The sequence below is a fragment of the Myotis davidii genome, unplaced genomic scaffold, assembly GCF_000327345.1.
Source record: "Myotis davidii unplaced genomic scaffold, ASM32734v1 scaffold743, whole genome shotgun sequence".
In the NCBI taxonomy this organism is placed as follows: domain Eukaryota; kingdom Metazoa; phylum Chordata; class Mammalia; order Chiroptera; family Vespertilionidae; genus Myotis; species Myotis davidii.
In genome coordinates, this window is record NW_006296221.1 from 902,361 (window position 1) to 914,535 (window position 12,175).

The 12,175-nt window shown below is 41.3% G+C and overlaps 1 protein-coding gene across 2 annotated transcripts in view; it reads right to left on the minus strand.

Annotated features, from left to right (window-relative positions):
- The window catches only part of RBPJ (recombination signal binding protein for immunoglobulin kappa J region), a 102,255-nt gene that overhangs the window by 88,533 nt on the left and 1,547 nt on the right, over positions 1-12,175 (minus strand). The gene's annotated exons all lie outside the window — the stretch shown is intronic.

The following is a 12,175-nucleotide window of genomic DNA, read 5'->3' on the forward strand; positions in this document are numbered from 1 at the left end:
CCTAACCAATAGACACAGACCACAAGGGGGAGAGGGCATGAGGGGGGGTGGGGGATGGGGAGTAATGTGGGGATAAGGACACGTATGTAATAACTTAATCAATAAAGAAATTTTTAAAAAAACTGTAGGAATGAAAACTTTTTTAAAGGGGGGAAAAAAGAACAATGGGAAGTCATACCTATTGACACCAAGAACTACACAAGAAATACTGTTCCCAAGTAGCTGAATGTGGCGAGCCGGCACGGCCATGGCATACTCAGCCCTAGGGCGCTTATGTGCCATGCCAGCTCAACCTGGTTCAGTGACCCTGAGAGGGGACGGTGAAGGATGGAGAAAAGACAGACAAGAGAAGCTGGGTCTGGGTGGGATGCTGCTCCCGGATGGAGAGACAGGGCCATGGACTACAAGCCGTGTCTTTCTTTATTTTATAGCCAGATTCCATGAGGCAATGTAAGGGTGTGGCCAAGATGTTTACAACATTCTCATGGGTTTCGATCCTACTCAATTACATGCACCTGAACTCTATCAAGCCCACATTACTCAGACACGTGGGGCCACATGTTCGGACCATAGGTTCAAGCTTACAACTATAGTTGTTGGCTATAATGTGCTGGGAGGGCTCTGCCCTCCAAGGTGGGACTTGCACGTGGCAATGAGAGAACTATGCCCTCTCATTAGTCCAAGGTTTGAACCTGTCCAAACACTATAGCTGCTCTCCACAGTTGAAGAGCAATATGATCCTATTTATGTGAAGGAAGGACAGAGAATAATTTTTTTTTTAATCACATATGCATGGAAATGCTTTCTGTGGAAGTATGGAAGAATTCTGCACATCAAACTCTAAAAAAGACCAGAAGCAGGAGGCACCATTCCTTACGCTCTTAAGCTCTACATTCACTCTTTGAGCTTGTTAAACAACATGCTTAGAAATCACTTTGGGGAAATAATAAATATTTTTTAAAAAGAAAAACTTGAAAGGATAAATATACATTAAAATATTGTTAGGATTTCCATTAGGAAGAAAAAAAAACACACTGAAGAACATACTCCCAATTGCTAAGGATTAATTTTCTAGTGGAAGACTACAGTGACTCACTTTACAGGATACATTTAAATAACTTTTGAGGCCCTGTAATACATATTTTTCCAATCAGGAAAGTAATCAAGATGAGTGTTTAAGAAAAACTTCCACAAGACAGTCACTTTCCTGAAATAATTATATAAATAAGCTATGAAAAATCAACTGCACAGCTAAGCTACCATGCAAATTTAAATTCTAATGTAATTTAAAAGATATTTACCAATTGACAACTTCCAGGAGTTACAGCTAAGAAATTGGACTAAGTGAATGACACGCTACTAAATCCTGTATGTAAAATGTATACATCACACTATATATCATGGAGGAAGGTCAGGATGAAGAATAGCTTGTTTACCAATAATTATGAAATAACCTTTGCAAGCTATAGCTATGCAGGCTATTTTTAACATGACAATAAGTGAAGCAGCAACTCTCACTAATACAGTACTATCCATTTAATCAAATAATGGCATTCAAATACTAATGGTTAAAGCTGTAAGTAAATTATCAGAACTATCACTATTATCTCTCAAATGCTAAAATTCATTTAATTCACTTCCTTGACATTTGGATAAGCACAGATTTTTTAATGAATCCCATTGTCAAGAGAGTAATATTGTCTTGACATATACACTAAAAAAAAAAAAATCACTGTATGAAAATCAGGTTCAAAACCAGCCCATCTTTCAGTATAAAATTTCAAGTTGTGGCCTCCTTCAAAATATAACAGTGTTCTTTTCTCTCAATCTCTTCTGTGGTTCCATTTTCTCTTCCAGATGCTTTAGACACTCGGACAGCTGAAATTTAGTGCAGGTGGCAAAACTAAGAAACTAGGGGGGCAAAAGAGAGACTGGAGTGGGCCAGATATAAATGAACCCAGGCAGTTCTTGCGGATAGGGGTAAAGGACAGTGGTGAAGACACTTGCAATGAAAACAAGTGTATTCTCAAAGACGCCACCCTGGTCAGTAGGAAATACAAGATGAAGAACACAAGCAGCATCAAGAACAGGAAAACAGCAAAGAAGGGAAAAACAGGCAGGTTCAGAGCTGACCGATTAGTAAGCAACACTGGCAGCAGCACTCCACCAACCAGGGCTCCGAGGCTAAGAGATTTGTATTCCTGGTTTAAGTCCCCACAGAATAGTGGTGGGGAGAGACTTAAAAAACAAAGAGCATGTAACATTAAATTAAAAGGCAGCTGAGTGGTATAAACAAAAAAGAGTAAAAGACCAGCATAAGTCTCTCTCCAAAATCAAACCAGCAACTAGTTACTAGTACCAGCTCAGTCACTGAGTGTGTCTCGGCCATTAGCTAACTGTAAATTATTTGTGTCTGTGCCTACATTCAAATGAGTGGTTAGTGGTTCTCAACCTTCCTAATGCCGCGATCCTTTAATACAGTTCCTCATGTTGTGGTAACTCCCAACCATAAAATTATTTTCGTTGCTACTTCATAACTGTAATTTTGCTACTGTTATGAATCGTAATGTAAATATCTGATATGCTATATGTGTTTTCCGATGATCGTGACCCACAGGTTGAGAACCACTGCTAGAACATAAGATTTAAAAAGTCTTCTCCAGCTCTGATGTTTACTAAATCCAAGGAATTGAAATAATCAATACTTGTCAAGCAGGATGTAGTTACATTTTATGCTATGTCACTCCACAGAGAGAGCACAATATACCAGAAGTAAATAAGAGAACATAGAGACATAGCCCAGTAGCCAAACAGAGGTCACTTCATCATCTTTCATTAAATCCAGTAGGAAACAAATTCCATCTCCTCCATCCACAGTCTTAAGAAAAACCATGGCCCTAAAATCTAACCATTGGGCTTCACTTTAAATACATTAAGAAATAGGAAATGTAGTCACTTGTGAATTTCAATGAGCCTCCCCTTCAGCTTCTTTCTACAGGACATATTCTAAAGCCATTGTGCTTTTCATTTCTATTTGCTGTATATTTCATATTTAACTGTAAAAAGTATAGTCCAGAAATGGTAGAAAACTGAACATAATCTAGGGGTCAGTTTCCCTGGAGGTCCTCCATAGAAAAAGCAATCTTTGCTGAACATAATAAGCCTTATTACTTAAACTAAATGCCACCTAGTGGCAAGTGTATGTACTAATATTATTAAATCCATGCAAGTCATATTCATCCAACAGGTAACATTCTGGCCCATTAGCAATTGTTCCATAATTATACAAGATAAGCAAAATAATGATCCTGTCCTTATGGAGCTCAATGACAGATTAAATAGATAATCAATACAGATACATTTATAAATTGCAGAAATATGTTAAATGTTAAGTATTCAGCATTTATTGAAAAGCTAAAAGAAACAAATGCTAGGCAGGTTCTCCTATGTTATACCTGCTCACCTCACTCAGACTTTCCCATTTCTAATTACTTCATCCCTAAGGTTTCAATTGTTCAGTTGTTCTTCCTTAGCCTATCTCATTCTTTAGGTTCCACTCCAGAAAAGGAAAGAAGGACCTACTACTTTCAGAACTGAACTAGGCATTTTATTTCCCTTATCTCATTTAATCCTCACATGAATACCTTGAAATTTTTTTTACTGTTTATTTTATTTTATTGTAATCCTTACCCAAAGGTATTTTTTCCATTGACCTTTAGAGGGAGAAGGGGGAGAGAGGAGGAGGAGGGGGAGAGGAGAGAGGGAAAGGGAGAGGGAAGAAGGGAGAGGAACAGCAGTGTGAGAGACACATGCTGACACTCTAGCCACTGAGCAACCAGCCAGGGCTCCAAATTTTTAGACAATGGTAAGACTTAGATTAAGCGATACACTCATAGCCACAGATCAATTTTAGAGATAGTGCACAGATTCCAAAGCTTCCTATACCATTCTGCCTCAAAACAAGTTGCTTTGTTTTTCTATTCCTGGGCCTACCAAGATCATATATTGATCACATTTATCGTATGGTCTCCATCAACTCCAATGTATTTTACTACACTGTTTATATTCAGCCTCACCTCTTCAAAAACATTCAGTAACCCCTCCCCACCCCATATGAATGATATTCAAATCCTTAGCTTAGCACTCAAGGTCTTCTAAGAGGCCCCAACCACTTTCCTAGTTTTATTTCCTACCCCTCCCTATCAACTCCCATATTTTCTATGAACTTTCCTCCAGTTAAAAGATAATCATTGGCACCTCTGTTCTCACCAACATTATACATCTGATATAGCACATAATCTCTATTGTAATTGTCTGTGTACTTTCCACTAAATCATGGGCTTCATCAAACCATCTTAGCCATGTTTATATTAAGACCAGTACATACCAGTGTCTTATACCTATTAAGTGCTCAACCAACAACTATTTCTTTAATATAGGTATTAAAACAATTATAAAGGAGAACCACTAAAACATGGTTATACTCATTTCCTGTAACCCTTTCTTCATGTCTCAGGACCTCAATGTTTCTGCTTCCTCCATTTGCTACATAGATCAGGAGCTTTTTATAGAACTATATAATTTTTTGCATGAAAAATTTTCTCACACTCAAACCAAAAGTTAAATAATTTGAAAAAATGTGCTGGGAACTATGGAGACAATAAAAAGTCCAGTGGTTGTCAGGGGGTAGGGAGGAGGGAAGAATGAATAGGCAGAGCACAGTGGACTTTTAGGGCAGGAAATGACTCTGTATGGCAGATATGTCTGTAGATACATTACATATTTGACCAAACCTAATGAATACACACCAAAAGTGATCCCTAATGTAAACTATGGACTTGGATGATAATAAGCCTAAATAATAAAAGCCTAATATGCTAAGTGCCTGGTCGTCCATTCAACCAATCAAAGCATAATATGCTAACGATATGCTAAGGCAGCTCACCACTCGCTATGACGTGCACTGACCACCAGAGGGCAGACAGCTGACTGGTGAACCAGTCGCTATGATGTGCACTGACCACGTGGGGGCAGACACTCCAACTGGTAGGTGAGCTTGCTGCTGGAATCCGGCCGATCAGGACTGAGTGAGACAGGTCCGACACACGCAGGAGCCCTCCTTTGGTCCCTCCCCAGCTGTCCAACCTCCCACATCCCTCCCCAGCTTTGATCGTGCACCAATGGAGTCCTTCAGTGCACCAGGGGATGTGAGAGAGCCGGTTTCAGCCTGATCCCACAGACCAGGACAAGGGACTATACCGGTGCATGAATTCGTGCATGAGGCCTCTAGTGTGTCAATATAAGTTCATCAATTATAACAAATATACCGCTCTGTTGGGGGATGTTGTTAATGGGGGAGGCTATTTATGTGTGGAGGCAGGGTAATAGGAAATCTCTGTACCTTCCCCTCAATTTTGCTGTGAACCTAAAAATTCTCCAAAAAATAATATGTTGGTCGATTCCCAGTCAGAGCACATACCCAGGTTGCAGATTTGATCCCCAGTCGGGATGCTTTTGGGAGGCAACCAATTGAGGTTTCTCTCCCACATCGGTGTTTCTTTCTCTCTCTCTCTCCCTTCCTTGCTCATTAAAAGAAAAAGAAAAATCAATAAAAACTTTTTAAAAATATAAGCTGGCAAAATAAGGCAAGACCTTAGTGGCTCTGCAGTTTTCCAAAAAGGTAACAAATACTCGTTTCAATTATGCAAATGAGCTTAAAATTAGTATGCTCTATCTGGAGCAAGACTAGTTCCAAAATAAGTTGTTTAACTAGAGGCCCAGTGCATGAAATTCTTGCGGGGGGGTAGGGGGGGGTGGGTGGGGAGAGTCCTTTAGCCTGGACTGGGCTATTATTATATAGGGTTTTTTAAAATCCACATCATTGGTTCTATACTTTATAAAGCAACTAATATTGTAGTTATATAACAAATCTTTACCACACTAATAAGATTCCAGGTTTTAGAAAGTTATAATCATTTTTCCTGGTATATAAACTTTTTATGAGAAACTATTCTTACATACTAGAGGTCCGATGCACAAAAATTTGTGCAAGAGTAGGCCTTCCTTCCCCCAGCTGCTGGCACCAGCTTCCTTCCAACACCCAGGACCCAAGCTTTCCTCCTCCGGCCGCCGGCAGGCACCCGGGGACTGGGCTGCTTCCCTCCTCCGGCTGCCCACAGGCACCGCTGCCCACAGGCACCCGGGACCCGGGCTGGCTTCCCTCTGGCCCTGGCTTTGTCAGGATGTCCGAAATGACATCCAGTCTAATTAGCATATTACCCTTTTACTATTATAGATTATATAACCTATTTAATGCAAAATGCACACACACAAAATTAGTTCTAAGGCCAAATTAAAACTTTTGAATATATAATAGGAAGCATGGGAGGGGAATTAAAAGGGTCAACTTGGTTTTCTACTATATTTCATCTCATGTCTTCTTAGGATACCTATGAAGCAGTGTTTTCTACATCTTCTCATTTTTATGAAACTTAAAACTGTGTAAATATTCCCAAAACTGCCGTGAATATGACCAATCTGACTGAAAAGCTGTCATGCTTATCACCATGCATTGTCTCAACACAACAAACCTACACAAATATTTATGCAGGTAGGTAATTAGTACCAATTATACAAAGCAAGCCATAGAGACTTCATTGCTTATTTTTCCCCATAGTATGTTCAGGAAATACATTACTCTTTTCACAACATTAGGATATCATTTCATTTCTTGGAGCAGAAGAAGGCCTAATGAGGCATACACGATACCATGATGTTGTGCCAGGACTATAGGGGCATCCAGAACTGTGGGCAGGTGTCTGAGAGATGAGCACTCAACATTCCTACATTATTACAGCTGTCCAAACAGAGAAAAAAGTAGTAAGAACCAGACCCCAAAAAGTTGGGGGTGACTCAATGACAACATCCGTGGTCAAGCAGTAATTTACCAAGTATGTCTGCTCAAAATGCAAAGGCACATATTTCAAGGGCTGCGGTCCTCTGCACTAAATACACTGCTGCCTTCCTAAAACATGACCCACAAACCACAGGTTGCATATTAAAAGTCCATCCTGAGCCCAGACTGTGAAAGGTTACCAGGAGAAACCAATCGTTATAATCACAATATTATGTAGAGTGCTTTACTATATACAAATAACTTATACATCGTTTTAACAATTATAATTTCACATAGCTTACCATACTTGATAGTCACAATGTGCCTGCCAGATAAATAGAACAAAATTATCATTCTCTATTTTATAGAGGTAGAACCTGAAGCTTGGAGAAAGTATCTGTAAGTAATCTGTCCACAAACCTAAGTCTCTCTTAAGATGATCAACTTATTATTTGGTTCAATGGCATGGATCACCCTAAAATGTAATCTATAGTGTCTTAAGCCTATGGACCTAAGTACTTAAAACACTTAAAAATAGTGAAACCTTTTGAGAAACACTTGACAGTCGACCACCTAAAAAGTTTGAAATTTAAGCTTGTCAGTTTTGTACAGCAATACAGCATTTTCTAACAATCCAAAAGGAACTTTTGCCTAACAGTTTTACTATACTGTTCTCAGGAGCTATGAAACTGCCTATAGCTGAAAATATCCATTCCTTTGGGTACTTCAGCAATTAAATTCCCTATAGTATCAGTAACTTCCCTGCATATATATCAAATTCCGCCTCATAAACTATCCACTCAGCTGTCTCTCTTAATGAAGGCTGCTAGGGGGAGCCATTGAAAGGTTTTGTAACTTAGGAGTGAAGTGATCAGATTTGCTCTTCAGAAAGACTGTGGGGGGAAAAGAAAATAAAAAAGAAAGACTGTGTGGAAGGTTGGATAAAGGGGGGTGAGTCTAGAAGCAAAAAGAAGAAACTGCCAATATCTATAGTAATCCAGGTGAGAAATGATGAGAGCATGAACTGTGAGAGTGAGGATAAAGGAGACAGATAAACGCAATTTTTCAGAAGAGAAAAGTATCTGTCCTCAGTGATTACAGGTAAAGGGTTAGTGTAAGAGGAATCCAAAAACCTGGTTCGGGCAACTAGTTAGGACGTGATATCATCTACCTGGAACAAAAAATGCAACAGGTTTTGCTATATTATATAAATAAACAAATATATATGGAGGGAAGGAGGGAAAGATAGAATGAATCCCAAGTGCAAGGGTCAAGTCTAAAATTATGGTCCTGGTTGTTAGAAAATACTCTTGAGAACAACTGATAAAGCACTCAAAATATAAGGTATATTGGCCTAGAGCAGGGGTGGGCAAACTTTTTGACTCGAAGGCCACAATGGGTTCTTAACCTGCACCGGAGGGCCGGAACAAGAGCATGGATGGAGTGTTTGTGTGAACTAATATAAATTCAAAGTAAATAGCATTACATAAAAGGGCACAGTCTTTTTTTTTTTTTTAGTTTTATTCATTTCGAACGGGCCAGATCCGGCCCGCGGGCCGTAGTTTGCCCACGGCTGGCCTAGAGTCTAGTGAAAACATTTTGTGGTATTATTTTTTTAATATTACCACATGCACAAAACAAGTCACTGGAAGAAAAGCATCCTATACTTTTAATTGTTTATTACATTTGAGTTCGACAGACCTTCAGTCTCTTACACAACACACACTACATACACACCACCCTGTAATTTATTTTACTTCTCCATCTCCCTCTAAGCTTATAGGAGGAAAAAGTATCTGTTTTATTAGTGAAACTATCCTACATAATAAAAGCCTAATATGCAAATTGTCCCCTCAGGCAGTCGTTTGACAGGGAGTTCGACCACTCACTATAATGTGTGCAGACCACCAGGGAGTGACACGAAACATGGAAGGCATCGACAACATGCTGCGACCTCTCGCCAGCTACCTGGGGCCAGGGGTGACAGGGATGGATGTGTGGTGAAAATGCGGGGACGCCAGGGCGGGTGTCTGCTCGCTCTCACTCCCCCTGCTACCATCCCCTGGGACGCCAGGGCTCATGCACCAGGAAAGCCCCCACTCTCAGGTGCCAGGTGCCCACCCCACACCTGCACGGCCTCTTTCGGGTGAGCCAGGCCACAGCCACCAGGGGCCAGTAGGGCTCCCCTTGGGTTCACACATTGCACAGGAGCCGGTCTGTGAGGCTGGCCAGGAGAGAGCACGCTACCCGCCCAGCTTTCATGTGGCGCCACTGGGCAGCCCAGAGGCCCAGGCTGTGCCCTGGCCCACAGAGTCTGGCCATGCTCACCCAAGCTCTGCATGGGGGCTCGGGTGCTGTGACTCAGGCAGAGGGGGTCACGCGGAGGCCCGGGGGCCCAGGTGCTACCCAGGGCCCAGAGGTCAGCAGGGACCTGCCCTTCCACACCAGACATTTGCACTTTGATTGCTGGCCAGGCCTAGGGACCACACTGGTGCATGAATTTTGTGCACCAGGCTACTAGTAATACATATTTGGGTGGTTGTTGTTTTTCATCCCACTATCACCAATGTGACTTACCAAGAACTTAGTTCATAACCTCTTACTTGACTTCCCATAAAATATGACCTATTTCACATCAGCTTAATACAGTAACAATCCCTAGACTCTAACCACACCTTTCATCTAAGGATGCTTTCTCCAAATCCGAAAGCACATCAACCCTGTGCAGATGTGTCAAGTTGTTACAATTCCCATTTACTACACAGTTAGGAAACTGGCCCAGGGGAAGTAGTGTAACTTGGAAATAGTCAAGAAGCCTGATGCCAAAAATAACAACTTTTAGTCAATCTATGAGAAAATACTCCCCCTAGTTGAAATAACATGAAATTCAGTACTAGGAGAAAGTGAAATGCAAAATGTTTTAAAGCCTCATTCTAGGTTTTTAAATTTTATTTTTAAAAATGACCAAATACTAGAATTAAGACAATTTGCAAGAACTTTCAAGCACACTCTTCTTCTCCCTAATACCTTATCTAGAGTGCCAAAAATGACTTAATAAATTACAGCTGGCAAGAGAGTGCCTTTTCTCCCAAACCATTTTTTTTTCTTAGCCACTTAAAAGACATTGATAGAAATGTTAGTATAGGACAAGAGGTAACTTTTTAACAAATTTAACTGCTTAAAATTTACTACCTAGAAGAATGTATTAGAATAGATCTCAAAATATTGCAAGTAAGCCTATTTTTCCTGAAAATACACTCTCTATAGACACATCTGCAATATGCTTAAACAATAAATTTAAAGCTTAAATCACCAATAATCAGAAAGAAAGCCTCCCAACAACAGTTCATGTGATATATTTTTACATTTGCTATTGTTTGATATAATTTAGTAAAAGCACTGTTTTATCTGGTCGCCATATGCAGGTCTTACACACCCTGGAGACAAAAAGCACAACTTGATTTGTAAAAGTTGCTTTCATGATATAGGTGTGATCATTCTTATATGCACAAGTCCTTCCATTACTACAATACTTAACATTTACTTAGTGTGCAAAACAACAGTGTGCTCAAGATTTTACCTTCAAAAGAATGAATATACACTAAGAACTAGTAAGGGAGACAAATGATTATTAGTAAAAATCTATTCATGGAACCAAGACAGCAAATTTTCACTAACGCCTCACCTATCACTCATGAAACATGATTTCCTGTTCATTAAAATTCAAACTACTAGTTCTAATCACAGCCTTCAAATAAAATGCTTTCCACTACACCACATTCCCCGCACTAAATCTTTCATATCCTCTACTAGTAGTACTTTTCGTGGAACTTTAGTTTACAAATGAAATGACGCTCCAAATGATTTTTATAGCTAACATATCTCCTGTGATCAACTAGTAGGGTGGAAATCCTGGAAAATCTAACTAATACGGTCTTATTCCCAGCACCAGGCTATTCAAGCCAAATAAATACACCACACCACCCTCCCCGCTACACCCCACACAGAACGCCAAGCTTTTCACGCTACCATCACAATAAGCACTCTGAAAATGCAAAGCTCCTTCAACATTAGAAGAGCCAGGACATTAAGACTATTTATATGTACTTTCACTGCATTTCATTAACGCGTTCCACAAACAGAAACTGCAGTCTTAAGGGCTTTACTCATCTCAACTCCAAAGATGGAGCGGAGAGGTTGTCATAAATCCACAGAGCAGCGGCACATAACTGTAAACTCTCTAATGAGTAAGAAAAAGTGGAATAATCACATCAATTCCTAAGGACGGCGCCTTCCTTTTTCCTGACAAAGCGGGAGTTGCTGGTGAAATTACTAAACTCCACACCTAGAGTCTCTAGAAAATGCTAAAACTCTCCACGCCACAAGTTTTTAACATCAAAATTCACTTAACTGCTACCCACATACCAAATGAAGAACCAGTGTGGATATCTGAAATTATCCTCACACACCAACTGGGAGAAAAAAAAATATGTTTATACCTTGCGCCTCTTCTAAGCGTCCTACAATAATACCCTCCGCTAAGCTAAAGCTACACCAGCTGCCCTTGGCCTAGGTCGGAGGTCAGAAACCCAGGACCTGGTGGGGTAGGGGGCCCAAGAACCAAAGACCCGATCTTTTTCCAGGGTTACTGTTTCCAACAAAACAACCACAGGCCCAAAGAGAGACGGCCAAGAGACCTGCAGACCTTGCAATCCTGAGAGACACTGGGGGAGTGGGGACGCACTCCCGAGAGAAAGGGGTGCGGGGGGGGGAGCAGCGCCGAGGAGGAAAGTAAGTGTCTCCACGCGCCTTGCAGACCCACAAAAACCACTCACCCTGGTCTGCCCGCGCGGACGGGCACCAGATGGAGCGAGTCCCCGCCTCGGGCTCAGACAGCTCGGCTCTGCCGGCACACACAGTGGGGAGTGGATCAATCACCCGATGACGGGAGGGGAGTGGGGGGTGCCCAACGAGAAAGCCACGGGTGGGGAAGACAAAGCCTCTGGGGGTGATCAGGGACCCAGCAGAGAGGAGAGAGTAGAGAGGAGAACACATGAGAAAAATTAAAAGGAAAAAAAAAAAGAGAGAGCAATCTGGTGCCTGGTCTGTGGCAGGTCACGGAGAGACCGAATAGAGAGGGAAACAACAAAGGGGCACCGGAGGGAGGACAGCTGCGGGGAGGTGATAGAGATGGGATGCGGGGCGCGAGGGGTCGGACAAAGCGCCCACGGCGGCGAAACAAAGGGCCGGGGGTAGAGACTAGCGGGGGGCAACCGGGGA